General features: G+C 37.6%; 1 pseudogene; it reads left to right on the forward strand.

Annotated features, from left to right (window-relative positions):
• The first annotated feature begins 21492 nt into the window (after positions 1-21492).
• LOC145577243 (small nucleolar RNA R71) lies at positions 21493-21590 on the forward strand (annotated as a pseudogene).
• Positions 21591-22509: the final 919 nt, after the last annotated feature.

Raw genomic sequence — 22509 nt, forward strand, 5'->3', positions numbered from 1 at the left:
ATGCATTAATATTCAACCAACATAGATTAAACAGGTTTTAGGGTTAACCTATTAATTGTATTTTAGTCAGAAAGCGCAAATGAATATGAGAAGAATAAAGTAGAGACCTATTTTAGGACAGGTTCAATCTCTTTTAGGTTGGATTACTACCTTCATCCCCGAATATCGAGTCATGGTTCCAGAACACTATGGAGTTAGCGATCTCATGGATCGTGAAGGGGTGTAACCTTCACCCTGTGAACGGTTTACAAGTTCCTAAAACTTGTTGGCGACTCTTTTGCTCTAGCTACCTTCCCTTTGGAAGCTACCATACTCAAGCGTATGATAACAGTGGGGTCAAGTGTGGGATGCTTGAAATATTCCCTACATTACGTAACATTTTTCAATCATCTTTTGACATATGGTAGTACTTTTTTCGACATTATGTATCACTTTTTGCAAACTAATGTAACACCTTATTAATTAATAGGTAACATAACAACGTTACCATGAATGAGAAATTAACATATATGGTAGACAATAATTTGAATAGAAATAATTTCATAATTCTTACAAACAAATCCATAAACACCAATTTTTTTGTTTGGTCAAACAATATAATAATCGAAACAAAAAAAAAAGTTAGCTTCGGTCTTTAACTTTGAAAAAGTTAGGAAATAAGAAAAGCTCCAAATTTCAAAAAACAGCCAGTATGATAGTAGCTTGCTAGCAGATTGGCAGCAGCTACAAATCATTCAGCAATACCATCAGATAGTAGCATGTAGGAGCAAACAACAGTAACAAAGAGCAGTGGCAGAAAACAGTAGTAGTGATGAGTAGTGGCAATAAACAAAAGTAGCAGCAGTCAGCTACAAACAGTAGTGGCAACAAACAGCAGTAGCATCAAAGCATCATTAACTGTAAGTGACAGAAAACATCGGTAGCAGAGTAGTAGTATAAAAAAAATAGGTTTATCTCAATCTTGTATATGCAATCACACTTCTTGTGGCATCATTACTTGTTATCCCAATACTTCATCTTTCTCCATTTGATCCTATATATGTGTGAAAGCATCATACTCAAACAACAAGAACAAAAATGAAATAACGCAATAATAAGAATTAGTGCTTTCTAAAAGAGAATATATTAACCATTGCCTTATTTTTCTCTTGTTCATTAGAGTAAAATGATCAAAATTTATTTTCTATTAAGAGTGCTGGATGTGTGATCAGAAATGGTAGGGGAGAGGAATCGATTCAGAGGAAAAACTAAGAAGATAGGAGCTAGGAACCCGGCTCATTATTAAATTCAGCTGATTATATGAGGGATGGAAGTTTGTTGTATACAAGGGAGACTATGCTATAATTTTCCATCTAGATCTTGCTTCCTATAGAAAAGAACACATAAGACTGAAGAATGTATGGGTACAATAGGTGGTGATCCGGGATTCATACTGATCTAGTGTACAGTCGTACAAGGTTGGACACTAGTGTACTATGCAAACATCTCATTAATGAGTGATCCGTGCCATTTATGGCACCTTTAGGCTATGTTTTATTTATATTTCTATGCTTGTTTTTAGCCTTTTATTTCGTGTTTTTACGTAATAAAGATTGATTTGCGTGCTTTTGTATTATTTTAGAGAAATGCACACTTTTAATGTTTTTCTTACTATTTTATTCATTTCACGGCTATTTCTCTTGCTTCTCCATTTCTTTGTCTTGTTTTGTAGGTACGTCGCGGTCTATATGCATGGGAATTGAAAATAGCACCCACTAGGATCAATATGCACTTTTCGGAATTGAATTTGAGTTTGAAACAAAGGAAAACGAAGGATTGCAAAGTATCAAATAGGACCTTTGTGCATTGTTTTAGTCATATCTCAAGTTCTACAGATCGGATTAGGGTGATTCAAGTTGGGTTGGAAACTAGACTTGAAGTGATTTCCAATGATAGGTCGCACGCCTTCATACGATTCTTAGATCGGAAGTTACAGCCTTCTGAAGTTGGCCCAGGAAAACTGCCGCAGGCGCGGGGTTGCTGCTGCTCCAAAACTGCCGTATTTGGGCAGTAAGCACCCGCGGTTGTCCCGAGGGCGCGGGCTTGGGCCGCGGGCGCGGCTATCGGGGTGTCCGTTCCCCTCCGCGGGCGCGGCCGATTTCTCCGCGAGCGCGGGTTTCTGGGTCTTTTACGATTTTAAGCTTCTTTTCTCCTTTTGTTTATATAGTTTTTGGTTTCCTTTATTCTTCATTCATGTAATTCTTTAGTTTTAGAATAGTTTTCTCTCTCTTAGGTTGAGAGCTTCTCTCTCTAGATTAGGCTAGTTTAGGAGTAGTTTTAGAGAGAGAAAGTGAAGAATTTCAATGGTGATTGAGAGATTGAAGATGCAAGTGTGACAATTGTGTTGGAGATCTTCTTAATTATCAATGAGCATTTCTAAACTCTATCTCATTCAATTTCTTTGTTTAATTTGATGTTTGTTTGGTTTGATTTTGATATTTGATGTTTGATTAGAGTAATTGTTCTTGATATTTTGTTGATTCTTGTTCTCTATAGTTGATAGTAGATTTGATGATGATGTTTCTTGAGTAGTTTACTTGCTAGGGTTTGGGTAAACATGTGTGGTTGATGAATTGAGGTTGATTTGGGAATTTGAGTAGTTCTTGTGTTGTGATTAAATTGATTCATAGAGGTTTGCATGTTGCTTAGTTGATTGGAATAGCTAACCATGATTGCTAGCATTGATTGCATGATTGAATTGATTGACATGGCCACTTGATATTGATTTGATCATAATTGGTTGAGTATTTGATTATGTTTCTTCCTATTGTTTAACACTAGAGAAATCTATGTTAGAAAGTATGAAAATGATTAGTTGAATGCTCCTAATTGCTCCTACTATTTGTCTTTGCATTGCTTGGATTGCTTGACTCCCTAATTAGCTTGATTATCATGAATGCATGTTGATCCCCACTCCCTAGTGTTTCATTTGTTTGCTTGGTTTAGGAAGTAGAATAGCACTACCTTTCACCTTAGACTTCGACCTAGCTTAGGTGTAAATTAGAAATACTTGAACATAACCGTTCCTAGTGGTTCGACCCTTGACTTACCTCTATACTTGTATTTAGGTAGTTGCGTGATTATAAATTTGTTTGATCGTAGGGATGATTAGTTTAACGACCTAGTTTTCCCCACATCAATGAGTCTAGAAAACAAGTTAAGTTTACAATGTGCCTACTGCCTCTTGTTGCAAACCTCCTGTCAGATCATGCATTTGTCATTAGCCTATGTTCATCTCAATTTAAACTATGTTAGGGTGTTCAAGCTATGATGCTTGGCACCAATCTCAAATTTAATCATATGATTACAAGAAAACTCATAAGACACTATTGAGTCACTTAAGATTAACACTATTCAAAACTCAAAAGATGAAGCAATTCATTCAGTAGATTAAGATACTTATATATATATATATATATATATATATATATATATATATATATATATATATATATATATATATATATATATATCAAGTATTCAAAAGCATGAATATAACGACTACGCTACTACAGGAAGAAACTCATATACACAACAATAAAATCAAAGATGATTGCAACATCATTATGTATAAGAACAATAATTACGTACAAGAACAAGCCATTTTCAGCTACTTGCAACTACTTAAATATCACTGTCTGCAGTTTCAAAATCACTGAATTCAATACTCTTTCTTATAATTAAAAGTTGTAACATCAGATAACTACCATTAGTTCATTTCTAGAAAGAATGTAAGGTAAATATATCAAAGTTATATATCACCTAATACCTTGCACTCTTACCTAGAAGCAATGGGATTCAATGGTCCTGTACCAACTTACCACATTTAAAAAGGCATAAAGGTTTATACGATTATAAATTAAAATGGTCTCAACAACTTAGAAAGACAAATAAATTTCACACACCCCAAAGCAATCTTAGTCTCAGCTAATACTCAAGTCTGATGAGCTAATACTCCAAGGTAAATATTAATCTTGCTAATACTCATATACATGCAATGTAAAGATTAATAAAGCTTTTTACATATCTGTTATGTTTGGAATTGCATAAATACCTCTGACTCACACTGTTAGCAAGATAATTTACCTCACACTCAGCTTTATTAATCTTGCTAATAGTCTAAGGTGAATTAATCTTGCTAATACTCAAGTATGATCAACTATAATCACGCAATGCAAATATAAAAGTGCATTGAACTTGTTTTAATAGTAGAAATTTACCTTAATGAAGCCGCCACAACTCGCCTGCTGCCCAAGCACCTGGATACCACATAGCTCAAAACTGCCAAATGTAAACACTGTCACTATAATATCGAACCTCGAATAAATTTAACTTGCAAAATAAAGATCAGAGTAAATTATGGATTTAGTTGATAAGATATGATCAGTGCCTTGAAATAATGACAGTGTAAACTTGTAAAGATCCGCATCAATAACTAACAATAACTCAACAATAATTAACATAAACTCAATGCATATATAATTTTATAAGACTTCAAATTATGGTAGTTATAAAGGGGAAGAACCCATGCTTTACATTTATGAATCTATGACGTATAGAGTATTTAAGAGCAAAATCAAATAGTGAGAAAAAGGCAAAATATGTTGTAACTGTTGGACTATTTAACTCGTGGGCTGAAAAGATGACAGCATTAAAAAAAAGGGGGTTATTATGCTCCGACCTGTATGGTTAAGCTAGTTAATTCACACAATAAGTAGGTAAAAATTATTTAAACATGTCGGCACTAACTCAACTATCCTGCTAGAAAAAATATATTTTATGACAATAAATCAATCGAATCAGTGAATTTTTGTTGTAGTTGAAATTCATGAAAAACAACTCAATTAACTACATCTTGGGTCTTTCTCAAAAATAAAATTTTTAAAAAATCTACATCTTGGCTCTGTTGAAAATCAACGAAGCCTTCATGCTAAAATATTATACACTCTACCAAGTAGATAGACTTGAATATGAGGCAGGCATGAAAATGTATCATGGCATATCTGAATTTTGAATTGAACCAACAATGTAACAATAACACTGTATAAAAGCATTAAAAAACTGAATAAAAAAACAGATGTACATTAAAGATGTGCAGCAAGAGAGGAAGTGAAATTTAAGAATAAAACATGAAAAATAAAATAAAAAATAAAAAAACCCAAATTTTGAGCTAGGAGAAAGGAAAAACAACAATTAGCAAGGTATGTAGAAATCCAACTCTCGAAATAAATCTTAATGATAAATGTTTGATTAAATTTTGTAAAATGAATCATAAACAATTAAATTGGGTTATGGAATAAATAAAGTAAAATCAAATTATATACTACTTTATATATAACCATATTACTAATAACTAACAAACCAACTAGAACAAAGACCAAGGTACTGAAAGAACCGACAATATATATACTTAGACTGTAGGGAATAATTTCAAGCATCCCACACTTGAGCCTCACTGTAATCATGCACTTAAGCATGGTGGAGTCAAAAGGGAAGGAAGCTAGAGGAAAAGAGTCACCAATAAGTTTTAGGAACTTGTAAACCGATCACAGGGTGAAGGTTACACCCCTGCACGATCCATGAGATCGCTAACTCCATAGTGGTCTGGAACCATGACTGGAAATTCGGGGATGAAGGTACAAATCCAACCTAAAAGAGATTGAACCTGCACTAAAATAGGCCTCTACTTTATTCTTCTCATATTCGTGTGTGCTTTCTAACTAACATTCAATCAATATATTAATCCTAAACTTGTTTAATCTATGTTGGTTGAATATTAATGCACAAACAAAAATATTATTGGCGATCACTTGAAATAAAATCATATTAGCCTAAACAAAATTATTAATTATTTTATTAAGCGTGATTTCAAGTACAAATTCCCTTTAAACCTCCAAGAGAGGGCGTGATCTAGCAATAACAATAATATATCAAGCAATATAATAATATTGACACAACAAATCATCATCATCATAATAATTTCAATCCCATCAAAGCATAATAATATTAGCAAGATCCTAGGCATGATACTAACATGATTAGTAACAAATCCTAGCATGTCACTAAACATTAAAAATCAAAGCTTTAGCCCTAACATAATACTAGCATGATTGAAGAAAAATAGGAAGCAACCTAATCATGATACTAGAAAGCAATAAATAACATCCTAACATGGTACTAGGAATTAAAATAATACTCTAAGCATGCTTTCTATAGAAACAAAGCAATAAAACAACATACTTTGTTGCCTCGTATCTCTTTCTATCAAAACAATACACACGCTAGTAACTTCAAGGAAATATTAAACAATAAATCTAATCAAAGAATTGGAATAAGATTTGGGACCAAACCCTCAAAAATTATCAACGTTTCACGTCTAGGGCGAATGCAACTTCGAGCTTGGCTAGGTGTGTCTAAGTCTATTGATGGACAAATATTGTATTTTAAAAAGGGAAGGCTTAGAAAGAGAGAGAGAGAATAAGCTTCTATCTTTAAGAGAGAGAAGAGAAAAGAAATATGATTGTTGGTGATTTGAAAACGGGGAATAACGCCCCTATTTATAGAGAAAATCATCCCAAAACGATCATAAAAAGATCGAATTCGATTCGGAGTAAAACTGCTCCAATTGCGGGGCGTTGGCACCATCGTCGCGCGATGGGTCCTGACGTTTCGTGATGGAGAACGCGTTATCTAAAATCCGTACAGAATCATTAATCTAATTAAATTAGATTAATTAAAGTCCGTACTTATCTTTTTAAATCAAATTTAATCTTTTTAAAACACTTGTTTTATTCCAAATAAAATTCTTTATTTTCTAAAAGATGTAATTATTAATCATAATCCCACAAGAATTCAAGATAACCTTCTAGATTATTCTAGAAAATTAAAATTAATCCTAATGATTTTAGGAATATTAATTAATGGGCCCTCCACTTGATCATTGGGCCGTATAAAACCGTTTCAGGCCCAATTTAGTATTTTGGCCATAAATTCCTTATAATTCATCGGAATTGGGCTTACAATATATCGTTGGAAAGCTCTTTTCATGGACCCTTATTCATCGGAATTGGGCTTATATATCGTTGGAAAGCTCTTTTCAAGCCCAATCCAACTACACTATTATTGGACCCTTATCATGGACCAAACTAAACTTGACTGGACATTTTCCATAAAATAGAGTACAAAAGAAATATTTTTGAAAATAGAAAGAAGTATTTTTATTAAAACGACCGCATCACAAGACTTTTCACATTTTACCTTGTTTGATAATCAAATGACGTGAAAGGTATTCATCACTGGGTTTGGTTTTTTGGGAGACACAATCAGGTGTCTACAGTGACACATATTATTGAAGCAAAACTCATGAGATAATTAATTCAACAGTATATGGTAGTTGAATGTCTCATCACACCTAGTTTAGAGTCACATGATGATCGAGTTTAAACTTAAAGTTTATTTGTAAGTAACGTTTAGGGCTCAAACCAACAATTCAACTGATAAATTGCAAACCTTTATACACACAATCAATTCTTTTCTCCTTAATTCAATCAATAGATTAGCTTTTCACACTTTGAAAACTCTAAGCATGGAAGTTTATGAACAAATCATCACACCCTGATCCAAATATATAATACCTAAAAAAAACGTGATATTAAACCAAAATTCAACCCAAAAATAAAATTGGGTACCTCAAAAATCAAACAAACCCCACTTAATTGACTATATATTGGATTAGATCAAGAAATTGGGTCATCAAATTAATGAGTGGGGCATTGACGATACACCCACATAACAAAATCTAAAGATAATCAAAGAGTTTCAGAATATGATATCATGGAATTTTGACAAGAAAATTGACAGTATCTTGTTGATAAAATAAAGGGTGGGTCAAACAATCAATCAATTTTAAGAGAGTATTTCAGCAAAAAATAAAATCGCTCAATGGAGGAACCCCAAATTGATTATACAAACAAGTAAATTTCGAAAAACCCTAGATTGTGAAATTGATATTCGATGATTAAATTAATTAGAAGAAAGAAAATCTTACCTCATAAGTCGTTTCAATTGAGGAAAGAAAGCCTAGAAGCCGTATAACTATTATACTCATATAAACTTGTAATTTCTAGCAAAAATACGAGGAGTGTCTGCATCACCGATAATTATGCACACCATTGATGAACCTTTAAAAATACCTAGATGTTTCGCCTCTAAGAAGAAAGAGGGAGGGGTAAGATAAGGAGATGAAATCGCAGCTATGATTACCATTAAAATTGAAATCAGAGTATAGAGAGCCAGAGAGGTAAGAGGAGGAATGCATGTCTAAGGACATCTTCGTTGAGGACATCTTGCATGTCTTCATCTTCACCGGGGATGCAGTTGCTAATGGGAACAAACCACACATTCGGGGCATGCCGGTGGAGGGAAGTCAAGGAGGGGTTAGGAAGATAACATTGATGAGCATTCCTCACTAACCAATAAAACACCTCATCATCATTGCCCTTTGCTATGAATTGCACTTGCTTAAGTTGAGCAATGTCGAGGTAGAGGGTGTCGGAGTCCCCCTCCGGAGTACAAGAAAGGAGATATTTACCATAACCAAGGTTGGTAGCCAATCTAGTCACCATGCTACCACAAGAAATGTCTCCCGACTTCTAGCACCGCATATCCATACAATTTCTCAAGAATATGTTCCCAAAATTCAACCTTCCACGAAACTCTTCTCTAGTTGCCATCCAAAGAACACGCACCTCGGCTTGCGACATCTTTCCCAAGTCTTGCTTTGGGAATAACGAGTAACCCAACAACCGATGAAGCACTCGAAGGCACGATTGGAAAATGTCACTAGCAAGAGAATTGCGGGCGGTGAACTCATCCAACCCCGAGATATCATTCCACTATGCATTTTGGGCGTACCCATCCAAATAATCATGCTCGGGAAAAAGGAATTCTGGCCCCGAATTGAAATCAAGGGCTGCATTGAATTCGGCCAAAGACATTTGATGCTCCACATTGAAGAGTTGGAAGGATATTTGGTAGTCCTTGTCACCGACCAAAGTGGTAGTCAATGAAGCTAGGAACTCCCTAATCAGCTCAAGGTAGGTTTGGTAGCATTTGTTTACGAAGCTACCCAACCTAAGGTTATCAAAATAAGACCCACAATCCTCATCGATTCCCAATTTAATCATACTCGATCAATGATAGTGCCGTGAGGGCTTTATGGTTCTTTTCTTGAATTCGTTCCAAAGTGGTTTGTGGCTTGGGTTGGTGAATCGTGTTTTGTGTAGTGGTAGAGGGTCTTTATTTTGTGTTTGGGAAGTAGGTGTGTTTGAGGGAGAAGGTTATTCAATTGTTATGTTTGTTTTTCTCTTTTTGGAAGTAAGGGCTTTCATGATTTTAGACATGTTTGCTTGATCAAGTTTCACAACCAATATTCAATCACAACTCCACAATTCAACACAATCACAATATAACCACAACACTACCACAATACTTGGTTCAACCAATCAATGCTCCAGTCACCACTTACTACCAACAATACCAAATTTCAACCTTCCACAAATATCCACCAAATTTCAACCTTCCACAAATATCCACCAAATTTCAAAATTAAGCTACACAATCAATAACAACACAATGTAAGGCAATATTATAATCAACAACAACACATATAATCAACCAAATTACTCAATCAATCATCAAATTCAACCAAAATAATACTACTACTATTCACAAGTATGCATAATCAAATTTTTGCTACAAATTGATGTAAAAATATAAAATAAAGGTAGAGAAGACGATTATACCATATAAGAAGCAAGTTTGATCAAGTTTCAAGAACCAAAATCCACCACACCGAAAATCCCCAAATTGCTCTTCAATGGAGGAAAGAGATTGGAGAAGGAGAAATGGAGGAGAGTAGTATGATTTTTGATGAAAATGATGAAATTTGAGTAGGATTTTGTTGATTTTGTGAGTTATTTGAAGGATTTGAGGGATGATTTTTGTTGTTTGGGAAGTTAGGGTTTCGGCTTGGGAGAAAGAGGAGTGCGGACGAGGGTGAGGTTGAGAATGAAATGAGGAAAAGAAAGGCGAAAGAAGAAGTAGTTGCGGTTGGGCACCTGCGTAGCCGCGCAGCAGGGGTGTGCGCCTGCGCCCCTGCTGCTCCTCTTCTTTGCTTGCTTCTTGTTCTTGGTGCGTTCACCTATGGGCTTAATGATCTTTATCATCCCGGGATTATTGAACCCACTAAACACATCGATTTCTGAACCCCTTGATTGTGGGTTCAACATCCCAAATTAATGAAAGCACAATAATGAACCCACCAAGCACAAATTTGCTTCTCATTTAAGCACAAATTTTCTAATCTTATCTCCTTGATAACCTTACCCATTTAACTCGAAATTCACTAATATCGAGCATACTCTCACCAATTACCACGAAACACCTTCGCATTGCTCATGCTCGTTTGAGGGGTCCAATTCCCATGAATTCAACCTATTAATCCAAACACAAAACAAGTAAAAGAAAGGAAGACAATTTAAAAAAAAAAACTAAGAAAGATAGAATTCAAAAGAAAAAGTTAGAAAACCGGGTTGCCTCTCGGGAAGCGCTTGCTTAAGGTCCTAAGCTCGACCCTTCCTCCAAAGCATGGAGGTTCAAAGAACACCACCTTGTCCAAAGTGGTAGAGGAAACAAACTTCTTCTCATTCCATGGCAACTTCTGATCATTGTTTGATGTATTCTTATTTGTTGAAAATTCCGAATCAAGTTCACTTTGCTTCAACTTCATTTTCTTCTTCATAAAAGCTCTCTTTTTCTTTTTTCTCTTCTTACTCCTTGTAGTGGACGGCTTCTTACCATCAACACTCTTGGAGTCAATCTCATCCTCTTTCGGATAGAGCTCAAACCATGGAGGAATATCAATCACCTCCTCATCCACAAGCTTTAAAGGATCCTTATTGTCTTCACTAACCTTCTTGCTTTCAACACTCAAACGCGCATCATCACAAACCTCCAGAACATTGTTAGTCGAAGAAATAATCATACATACATTATCATTGGAATGAGGTTAATTAATGCACATAATTCCATTCACAAAAGACAAGGATTCATACATCGATTTAAGGTCGAAACTAGCCTTATTGTTACCAACCCTCAAATTAATAAGGCCTCCCTTCATATCTATAAAAGCTCTCGAAGTAGCTAAGAAAGGTTTCCCTAAGATGATAGGTATGTTGTAATCTTCCGCTATCTCAAGCACTATAGAATCAACCGAAATTGTAAACTCTCCTATCTTGAGGGGAACATCCTCAACTCTTCCCTTTTGGGAACTTAATAGATCGATCTGCCAATTACAAGGTCATGTTGGTTGGAAGAAGCTCACCTAGCTTAAGCTTCCTGAGCACCGAATAAGGCATAATACTCACACAAGCACCAAGATCACAAAGAGCATTTTGAAACAATTTTCCATTAATTTTGCAAGGGATAGAGAAATTACCCGGATCTTTCATTTTCTTGGGTAAATCATTGTAAATCAAAGCGCTACAACACTCCCTAACCTTTATCGAGTCAATCACATTGCATTATTTCTTGCCACTCAAGATTTCCTTAAGAAACTTAGAATACCTTGGCATTTGGGTCATGGCTTCGGTGAAAGAGATTGAAAGATGAACTTCCCTAAGCATATCAAGAAATCTCCTAATTGTTCACCAATTTTGTTTCTCAAAAACTTTTGGGGATATGGACATTTAGGCTTGATCACCTCCTCTTGCACTTTTTCATCACTCTTCTCTTCCTCTTGGGCTTCTTTGCGCACCTTCTTTGACACATCAATCTCCTTTTCCTCACTTCAATCACTTACCTTCTCACCTTCCTCACTCTTTCTAGAAACTCTCTCTTTAAGCACTTTCCCACTCCTTGTGATGATAAAATACACGGGTTTCTTAGGTTCAAATCCTTCTGAGAGTAAAGAAGAAGGGCTGGCATTCACACTCCCTTTCAAGGTATTCGCTAATTGACTGATTTATGTTTCAACCATCTTGTTGTGTGTCATCATCTCATTGAACTTTTTTCCACTTACCGACATGTAAGTGTTCAAAATTTTTGTTTGGTTCTCGATGATTTCTTCCAAGGCAGTTCTAGAAGATGAAGGTTGAGCATAGGAATTCTCACCATTACCTTGAGTTCTTGGAGCAAATCCTGGTGGGGGTCCCCTTTGATTGTTGTTTTGAAAATTTCCCCAATTTTGGTTGCTCCAATTACCCCGGTTTTGATTTTGGCCATTATTTTGGTAATGGTTACCATAGCCTTGATTTTGGCTTTAGTTTCCATACCCTTGACCTTGGCTATGATTATTATAGCCTTAATTATTATAGTTCCCTCGGAAATTTTGATTTCCTTGGTTTTTATAACCACCATTGTTATAATTATCAAAGTTCCCTTGTTGGTGAGCATTTCTATTCCCAAAGTTCCTTGGTCCATCAAATCTTTTTCCATTGTTGTTATTTGAAACAAAATTCACTTTCTCACAATCATTATTATCAACATCATCACAATTTTCAAATGCATGTAGACAATTAGAAGCATCATGGTCATATAACCCACATACATCACAAAATACACATTCATTTGGCATATTATTCAAAGTAGAAGGAGGAGTAGAGTTAGAAGATGTACCTCTCCCCTTATTGTGGGAGGGAAGAATTGAAGCTTGTGAAGAAGCACTCTCAAGCTCTGCCATAATAGAGGTCATCTCCTTTCCCAAGTTTGAGATTTGTGAGGACAAATTGTTGATGGCATTTAGATGGTCGAATGAATACACCGTAGAACCGCTTTTTCTTGTCGACTCGCTCTCACCCTCTTGCCAATCCATGTGATACCTTTCCACATCTTTAATTAAGTCCACCACTTCATCCTCCGTTTTGTTCATGATAGGGCCTCCGGCACCGGCATCTAATCCAGAATTTCCTTGGGGGCTTAGATTTGATAGGTCGGAATCCCATGATTTGGGCACTCTCTTTGGTATTCCTTATACCTTTCACATGCCTCATAAAACTTTCATTTGGTTTTTGCTTGAAGCTTTGAATGAGAACTCTTGCTTCGGCCGTCTTCTTTTGTGGATAGAACCGAGATAGAAACTCCTTAGTCACTTCATCCCATGTTCTCAAAGAGTTTGGCTTCACCTCTTTGTCCAACCACTCTAGAGCACGTCCAATAAGAGAGAAAGGGAAAAGTTTAAGTCGAATGTACTCTTGAGTAACCCCATTCACCTCAAAGGTATTGCAATAATTCTCGAACTCGTTAAGATGGTTGAGGGAACTCTCATGCTTTGCATCACTATATTGACGCCTCTCTATCAAAGTAATCATCGCCGGTCTTATCTCAAAATCAGTTGCTAGTGTTGTAGGAGGAGCAATTCCGCTTCCAAACCTATAAGCTCTCGGAGTTCCCAACTCCTTAAATGCTACTCTCGGATTAGCACCCATACTTTCTCGTTCTTCTTCTTCTTCTTGATGGATTTCCTCTCTTGGGGGACTTGAGCATGAGGAACGATTAGCAACCCTTATCCTCGTTATGCACTACAAAAAAATAGCCTTTTTCCGACGGAAAAATTCCGTCGGAACAACCCCAAAATCCGTCGGAAAACTTGTTTTCGACGGAATTCCGTTGGAACGGGTTGTCGGAAAATGGTTCGTAGGAAAACGGACCCTTGCGACGGAAAATTCCGTCGGAAACACTATTCCGACGGAATTCGGTCGTCGGATGAAGTTGAAGTTTTCCGGCACGGATAAATCCGTCGTAAATCTCCGACGGACACAATTCCCTCGGAAAGTTGCGACGGAAAATCCGTCGAAAAATTATTAAAAAAAAAAAAAAAAAAAAAGCATCCCACCACCAGCTACCACCCCCCACCACCAGCCCCTAACCCGTATCACAAGCCCACCCCTAACCCGTATCACCAGCCCCGGTAACCCAATCCACCACCCACACCCACACCCGCACCCACCAGAACTCCTACGCACCTAAACCTAAGTCCATTTCCACCACCCACACCCACACCCACACCCACACCCAAACCCGAACCCGTACCGCCACCCACACCCACACCCACCAAAACCCCTACCCACCTAACCCTAAGTCCATTTCCACCACACACACCTACACCCACACCCACACCCAAACCCGAACTCGTACCACCACCCACACCCACCAGAACCCCTACCCACCTAACCCTAAGTCCATTTCCACCCCCCACACCTACACCCACACCCACACCCAAACCCGTACCAACACCAACAAAAACCACCACCACCAACAAAAACCACCAACACCGCTAAAAACCACTACCACTGCCACAATAAACAACAAAAAACAAAACAAAAAAGAATGAAAAATTAAAACTAGAAAACGTACCTTAACAACCGAAGCTTCCAATTTCAAGCCGAATTTGGTTTAATACGGCTAAATTCGACCCTGAAACCTCTAGATCTAGACATTTCATGGTCAAATTTGACCGTATAAACCATTACTATGAAGTAGCAAGAGAACTTAGGCGCCGGTGAGAATTGAGAAAGAGGAGGAGGAAAGAAGATGAGGAGAAATAAAATAAAAAAAAAAAGAAAAGAAAAAAGGGAGTAAGGAGACGGTCAGAACTAAGAAGTGAGGAAGAGAGAGGAGCAGAAACTCAGAAGATAAGAGGAAAAGAGGAGAGGAGAGAGAGTGAGAAGAGAGGAGAGAGAAAGAGAAATTAGAATATAAAGAGGGAGGAGGGGGCGCCGTTTTTAATTAGGGTTTGGGGGTTTTTTTAAAAAAAAAAATAAATAAATTCCGTCGAAAACATATAATATTCAGTGGGAAACTGTAATTTCGGACCGAATATTCCGTCGGAAATTTCCTAGGAAATAAAATCCGTCGGAAAACACTTAATTTACGACGGAATTTTATTTCCGTCGTAAATTTCCGATAGATTTTCGACAGAAATTCCAAATTCGTCGCAAATTTCCTACGGAAAATAAATCCGCCGGAAATCAAGTGTTTTCCGACGGATTTTCATGTCCGTCGGAATCGTTCCGTCGAAATTAGACCTTTTTCTTGTAGTGATGGTCCTCTCAATTTCCGGATCAAATGGCACTAAATTTCGATCTCGTGCCCTATGCATACAAATCTCAAAGCAAAAGATCAATATCACGGGTACAAATATAGCCTAAAAGAAAGAAAATCTTTTTGTATTTTTCAAATAAATGGAATAGACTCAATAAACAATAGCAAATAACCATGCCATTCCCCGGCAACGGCACCATTTTTGACGTGGGAGAAACCTAGGTCGTTGATTTCTAGATTCCCCAATCGAAACAAAATTTATAAAACCAAACCCAACCCTAGATATAAGGGGAAGTCCAGGTCAAACCCAAGGGAATGCGGTATTTGCTAAGGTCTTTAGCTATGCTATTTCGAAGTCTTAAACGATAGGGTTGGTCTAAACTATACTATTGAACCAACTTAATCAAATCTTAACAAATAGAATTAAAATATCAAAGCACTAGGGAATTTAGGATCCACATGCACTCATGATAAACTCGCTAATTTGTCGGGAATTTGATCAATCAAGCAAGGTGAGGGAAAATGACATTTGCAATCAAAATCACACAAAGAGATATTTCCTAGGGTCAGCTAGATGTCTCTACAAATGACTTCAAAGAAAAATCGCAAAATAAGTTCAATTGATAATAATAGCTTCCAAATAAATTTTTCGTGTCATTGAAAACTACTATGCAATCTAGCTTGAAAATCAAGGTTAACTACTCCTCTTCAAATAAAAAACCCCAAATTAGCTATAACTTATCATTCATACATGCTTCACCATTTCCCTAGCAAAGGAACTACTCACTACACATTGTAAAATTGAAAAGCATAACAAAACTAATCATCAAACTCATCATCAAAATTGTGATTAAAATATCAACAATCAAATCAAACAAACAATAGAAATTCAACAATATATCAAGAATCAATCAACAAATTGCATTGAAAACGAAAGAATTCTTACAAAACTTTGATCAATATCAAAGAGGAATGAAGATCCAAATGTAGCAATCATCAATTACCAAGTTTCTCTCTCTAAAATCTAAGAACAAAGTCTCCAAAATCTTGAGCTTCTCCCCCTAAAATTCTAATCAAAATTTAATTCTCATTCAATTCTCAAGTAATTCTCTCTCTAAAAACTGAAGAAATTCTATATATAGTAAAACTAACTAAGGAGAAGTTAGTTAGACGTCCAAAAAGAACCCCAAATGGCGCAGCCTCTCTTCTCAATGCGCGGCCACCACAAAATGGGTATGGAATAGGAGAAAGGAGGATGCGCGGCCACACCACAGCCTTGCGCGGCCGCTCTTCCCTCACGCGAGCCTGCGCCTTGGAGCAGGGGAGTTTTCCTCGTGCGCTTGTTGATGCTCCCGTGCGTTCCACTTGATACATGTTGGGGGAGGCGGTCACTAGAGGCCTTCACGATTGGTTCAACACCAATTTTGATGTCCACGCAGCATAAGAGCGCAGCCTTAAAGACTTGGCTTTTGCACTCCTTCACTTTTGAGCTTCAAGGGGAGAGTCTGGGTTGTGTCTTCAGTTTTATATGCCCCGAAAAAACGCCATCAAGCTTCTTGAACATCACCATTCTCCTAAAATCAAAGAGAAGCGAAAAAGTAAAGGAGAACAGGCAAAATAATCTAAGAAATGCAAGAAAATGAGAAAACAACTAAGGAAAACACAAACTAGAGAAATTACAAGTAAAACTAAAGAAAAAGAGATAAAAGAGATATAAAAGCAATGAAAAATTATCTTAAAAGAGGATAAATAAGTGCCATAAATGACACTCATCAGAAGTGGATTCCATTGTTGAAAATCAAGTATGGGACTTGGTTGACTTACCCGAAGGTTACACACCTATCGGATGTAAGTGGATTGTCAAATTGAAAACCGACAAAGATGGAAATGTATTCATTTACAAAGCTAGACTGGTAGCAAAAGATTACAGGAAAATTAATGATATTGATTATGATGAAACTTTTTCTCCGGTCGCAATGCTTAAATCCGTTCGGATCATCCTAGCGATTACTGCATATTATAATTATGAAATATGGCAGATGGACGTCAAAACCGCCTTTCTAAATGGTATTTTGGAAGAAACTGTGTATATTACAAAGCCTGAAGGTTTTGTCGACCAAAACAATGCTAGGAAATGTGTAAGTTTAAAAAGTCCATTTATGGGCTAAATCAAGCTAGCAGAAGTTGGAATCTACGATTCGATGAAACCATCAGTAAGTTTGGTTTTATCAAGAATCTAGATGAATCTTGTGTTTACAAAAAGGTCAGTGGGAGTGACATAGCCTTCCTAGTCTTCTATGTCGACGACATATTGCTCATTGGAAATAGCGCTCCAATGCTAGAGTTTGTAAAGGCCTGGCTTAGAAAATGTTTTTCAATGAAAGACTTGGGAGAGGCTCAATACATATTGGGGATCAAGATCTACGAGGATAAATCTAAGAGGATTATTAGATTGAGCTAGAGTACTCACATTGATAAGGTACTGGCTTGATTCAACATGCAGGAGGCCAAGAGAGGTCACCTACCCATGTCACATGGCATAACCCTAAGTAAGATGCAGTGTCCAAAGACACCTGATGAGCGGGAAAAGATGAATCAGATTCCATATGCTTCGCTTATTGGATCAATCATGTATGCCATGATATGCACTAGGCCAGATGTATCGTATGCCTTGAGTGCTATGAGCCAATACTAATCAGACCCAGGAGAGGCGCATTGGACTGCGGCCAAGAATATCCTAAAATACCTGAAAAGGAATAAGGATAAATTCTTGGTATATGGTGGCTCAGATGAATTAGTTGTTGAAGGTTATACCGATGCAAGCTTCCAAACAGACAGAGATGATTTCAAATCACAGTCTAGATACGTGTTTTGTCTAAATGGAGGAGCGTTTAGTTGGAAGAGTACCAAGCAAATCACAACTGCATATTCTACAACTGAAGCCGAATACATGGCCGCTGCTAAAGTGGCTAAGGAGGCACTTTGGATTCGTAAGTTCGTTGGTGAACTTGATGTTGTACCCTCCATCAAGGGTCCAATAGCCCTCTATTGTGACAACAATGGAGCTATTTCTCAGGCTAGAGAGCCAAGGGAACATCAAAAGGTCAAACATGTCAAGCGGCGATTTCACGTGATAAGGGAATATAAGTCAGAGGGTGAAATCAAAATATGTAAAGTTGGAACTGACGATAATGTAGCCGATCCACTTACTAAACCTCTGCCTCAAGTGAAGCACAACAAGCACGTTGAGGCAATGGGAATCAGGCACGTTGGAGATTGGCTTTGATTTCCCAGTTTAGTTTTTTAACTAATTTTGAACATGTTTAATGTAAGACACTACGATGAACCATTCAAGTTTTGGAGTAATTTAATTTCATGCAATTTTATCACTCCGTTTCTATTTCATTGTGGTTTAGGATTAAATAGTGAGTCCATTCGATTCTAAGAATATTCAAAATAGGGTATCAAGACCAGTCTTGGATAAAAAACACCTATTAAGTGAACATTGAATATTATAATCTAAAATTATCCCTAATCAAGGTCATTTAAATGATGGAAGATTAATGACCACTTTAGATTAGTGTGTAGTTTGATTTATAGCACCGTTTCTTGTGATACAAGGACATAATTGTCATAAAGCATTTGCATAGGTATTGGTTTAGAACCATACTGGATCGACCTATGAGATTACTTTAAGAGATTTAAAAATCGTCATAAGTATACTTCTCATTATGGTTATCGGAACCTCTTTCCTCGACCATGAGTATTGTGAGTTCTCTTGTTTGAGTACTAGTCCATTTTGATGTTAGTCAAACGTCTGTCGTACATGGAGATTATAACGGCAACACTCGGACAACTAGGTCCTCTTAGTAAGAAAAGCTGACAATACAAGACAAATAATCTTACCTTATAATTCATGAAGAGACATCAAGTGACACAGGAAATAGGCTATACACAAAAACCGCACTTGTCCGGAAGGACAAGTGGGAGATTAATAGGAATGGTGTCCTTCGAAAAACTGTATCATTCCAATAGAGGGTTTGGAATTATTAAAATGCTAATTATTCAGTGAGGTCAAGTGATCGAAATACCTAGTTGGAGGCCGCTTTCGATCAGTAATATTAATCCATAATTAATATTACAGCTTAATCTTGACTGAACTCTTTGGGTCACACCTAAGCAACTAACGATCCGATACGACGAATTATTCCGGAAGGAATTAATGAGTCACTCGAGTATTATGAATTTAGACGTCGGAAATCGAGCAAGCAGCGTCGAGACCGAGCGTCACAAGTCGACTCGAATCAATAAATGACGAGACAGTAAAATCAAATTAATTAATCAACAATTACCTAAATACCCCTAGCATCGGAATGCCCTGAGAAAACCGATTGCTATGGGCAATGGTGCTAGCATGTGCACCGCACTAAGGCTAGAGTGCTGGGTGCGCATGGCTAGCTAGCTAGCTAGCGCAACGCTAGCAGTACTAGCACCACCAGCCATGCACAAGCAGCAGCAGCAGCCCGCATTGGGTGCGTGGCTTGCTACGCGCATGTGCGGGCTGGTGCAATGCCAGCACGCTGCTGCTCGCGCGCCAAGCTAGCATGGCTGGAAGTAGGCCTCGGCCAGCAGCCCGCGTATACGCGTGGCTTGCTGGGCCGAGCCTTTGACCAGCCTACACGCACATTGCGCGCACAGCCAGCCCAGCCAAGGCAAGCCTTGGTGCGCAAGGATGGCGCCACGTGGAGCGTGGTGATTGGTCCTTGTAGCTTGAGAAGGGTGGCTAAGGGGAAGCTTGGGGAGGAAGGAAATGGTCCCCTCTTCTTGTGGTCCTCACCTACCCTCTCCTACCATGTATGCCACTTGTTGATTAGTTATTTGTTTTAGATTTCTTTTATTTTTTATTTAAAAATAAAATAAGAAAATTGATTTAACCAATTCTCCCACATTGAAAGGAGAGTGGAATTCTCATATGACATTCTCTATAAATACCCACCTTGGGAATTGGTGAAAATCACTTGAGTAGGAACTCAAAAAGGCATCTCCACTTGAGAGAAAACCTTTAAGTTCATATAATACTCGAGTAGTGTTTTGGTCCGACTCGGCTAAACTCCGAGTAAGAGACCGATTGGGTCGAGTTGCGGGTGGATATCGTAGGAGGTCTTTGCACTTGCAAGACTCGGCTTTTCAAGTAAGAGCTCTGTGGTGTGAGCGAAGCACGTGATAAGGGTAAGATAGTCTTTTCTCTCTTTCTTGTTATTTATGTCATTTAGTTATATTAATTGTGAACGGGTCTTGGGGTCGGGTTTTGTTTCGCAAAAAGTCAAACTTTTCGAAACCCAATAGCTCTTTTAAAACATTGGCCAATTGAGAAATTTGGTTCTCCAACATTTTATTTTGAGCCATCATGTCATTAAACTTCTTATCACTAGATAACATGTAAGTGTTCAACACCTTGATTTGATTTTCAATGACAGCCTCTAAACTACCTCAAGAAGAAGATGGTTGGGCATAAGAGGTATCATTTTGGCCTTGAGCCTTTGAAGTGAAACCGGGTGGGGACCCCTTTGATTGTTATTTTGAAAATTGCCCCGATTTTGGTTACTCCAATTGCCCCAGCCTTGATTTTAGCCATTTTAGTTGTGATTACCATAACTTTGATTATGATTCCCATATCCTTGGCCTTGGTTTTGACCACCATAACCTTGGTGGTTATAGTTGCCTCGGAAACCTTGGTTACTATAATCGCCATTGTGGTTATAATTATCAAAATTCCCATTATGATAGTTCCTATTCGCATTATTCATTTGACTATCAAATCTAGGTCCAACATTGTTATTAGACACATAATTCACATGTTCATTCTCATTGCCAACATAGTCATCACATCCATCAAAAGAAGCATTAGGACAATTTGAAGCATCATGATCATATGAATCACATATATCACAAAACATATAGTTGCTAGACATGTTGCTAGAAGAGGGAAGGAGATTTGAGTTAGGAAATGAACCTCTTCCCCTATTTTTGGAGGGAAGAATTGGTGCTTGAGATGAAGCACTCTCAAGTTCGGCTTCGATGGAGGCCATTTCCTTCCCTAATTCTAAGATTTGTGAGGACAAGTTGTTGATGGCATTGATGTGATCAACCAAATATACCGAAGTACCACTTTTTCTTGTTGTTTCACGCTCATCATTTTGCCAATCCATATAATGCCTCGTTACATCTTCAATGATGTCCACCACTTCCTCTTCCGTCTTGTTCATTATTGGTCCTCCGGCTCCCGCATCAAAGCAAGATTTTCCTCGAGGGCTTAGACCGCCATAGAAGATTTGGATGACTTGATAGATATGAATCCCATGGTGTGGGCACTCTCTTTGGTATTCCTTATACCTCTCCAATGCCTCATAAAGACTTTCATTGGGTTTTTGCTTGAAGCTTTGAATGAGAGCTCTTGCTTTGGCCGTCTTCTTTTGAGAATAGAACCGAGATAAAAACTCTTTTGTCACCTCATCCCATGTCCTCAAGGATTTTTTAACCTCCTTGATCAAGCACTCCAATGCACGTCCAATGAGAGAAAAGGGGAAAATCTTAAGGCGAATAAACTCTTGAGAAACCCCACTCATTTTGATAGTGTTGCAATACTTCTCAAATTCCTTAAGATGGTTGAGGGGACTCTCATGCTTTGCACCACTAAATTGACACCTTTCTATCAAGGTAATCATGGTCGGTCTAATCTCAAAGTCGTTTGCCGGTGTCGTAGGTGGAGCAATCCCACTCTCATACTATAGGCTTCCAGAACTCCCAATTCCTTAAATGCCATTCTTTGGTTATCTCCCATGATGACTTGCTCTTCTTCTTGCCATGGAGAACGTTTAGCAACTCTCAATTTTGTAATTATCCTTTCAATTTCCGGATCGAAGGGTAATAGAGAAGGAACACAAGATCTACGCATACAATCTCAAAGAAAAGGTTAATAACACGGCAACAAATGTAGCCTAAAAGAAAGAAAATCTTTTTGTATTTTCAAGTAAGATTTAATAGAGTTAATCAACTATAGCAAATAACCATGCCATTCCCCAGCAATAGTGCCATTTTGACTGGAGAAAAACCTAGGTCGTTGAGTTCTAAGACCCCTCCCATCAAACCAAATTTATAACCAAACCCAACCCTAGTATAGGGGTAAGTTCGGGTCGAACCCAAGGGAATGAAGTATAAGCTATAGTCTCAAGTTAAGCTACCCCTAAGTCTAGGTAAATGGTTGGGTCTAAACAAACTAATCAACGCTACTAAGTAAATATGAAGAACGATATTAAGGATGCTAGGGAATCAAGATCCACATGCATTCACGACAATCATACTAATTGGGCA

Source organism: Chenopodium album, chromosome 13 (genome assembly GCF_948465745.1).
Source record: "Chenopodium album chromosome 13, dcCheAlbu1.1, whole genome shotgun sequence".
NCBI classification, from domain to species: Eukaryota; Viridiplantae; Streptophyta; class Magnoliopsida; order Caryophyllales; family Amaranthaceae; genus Chenopodium; species Chenopodium album.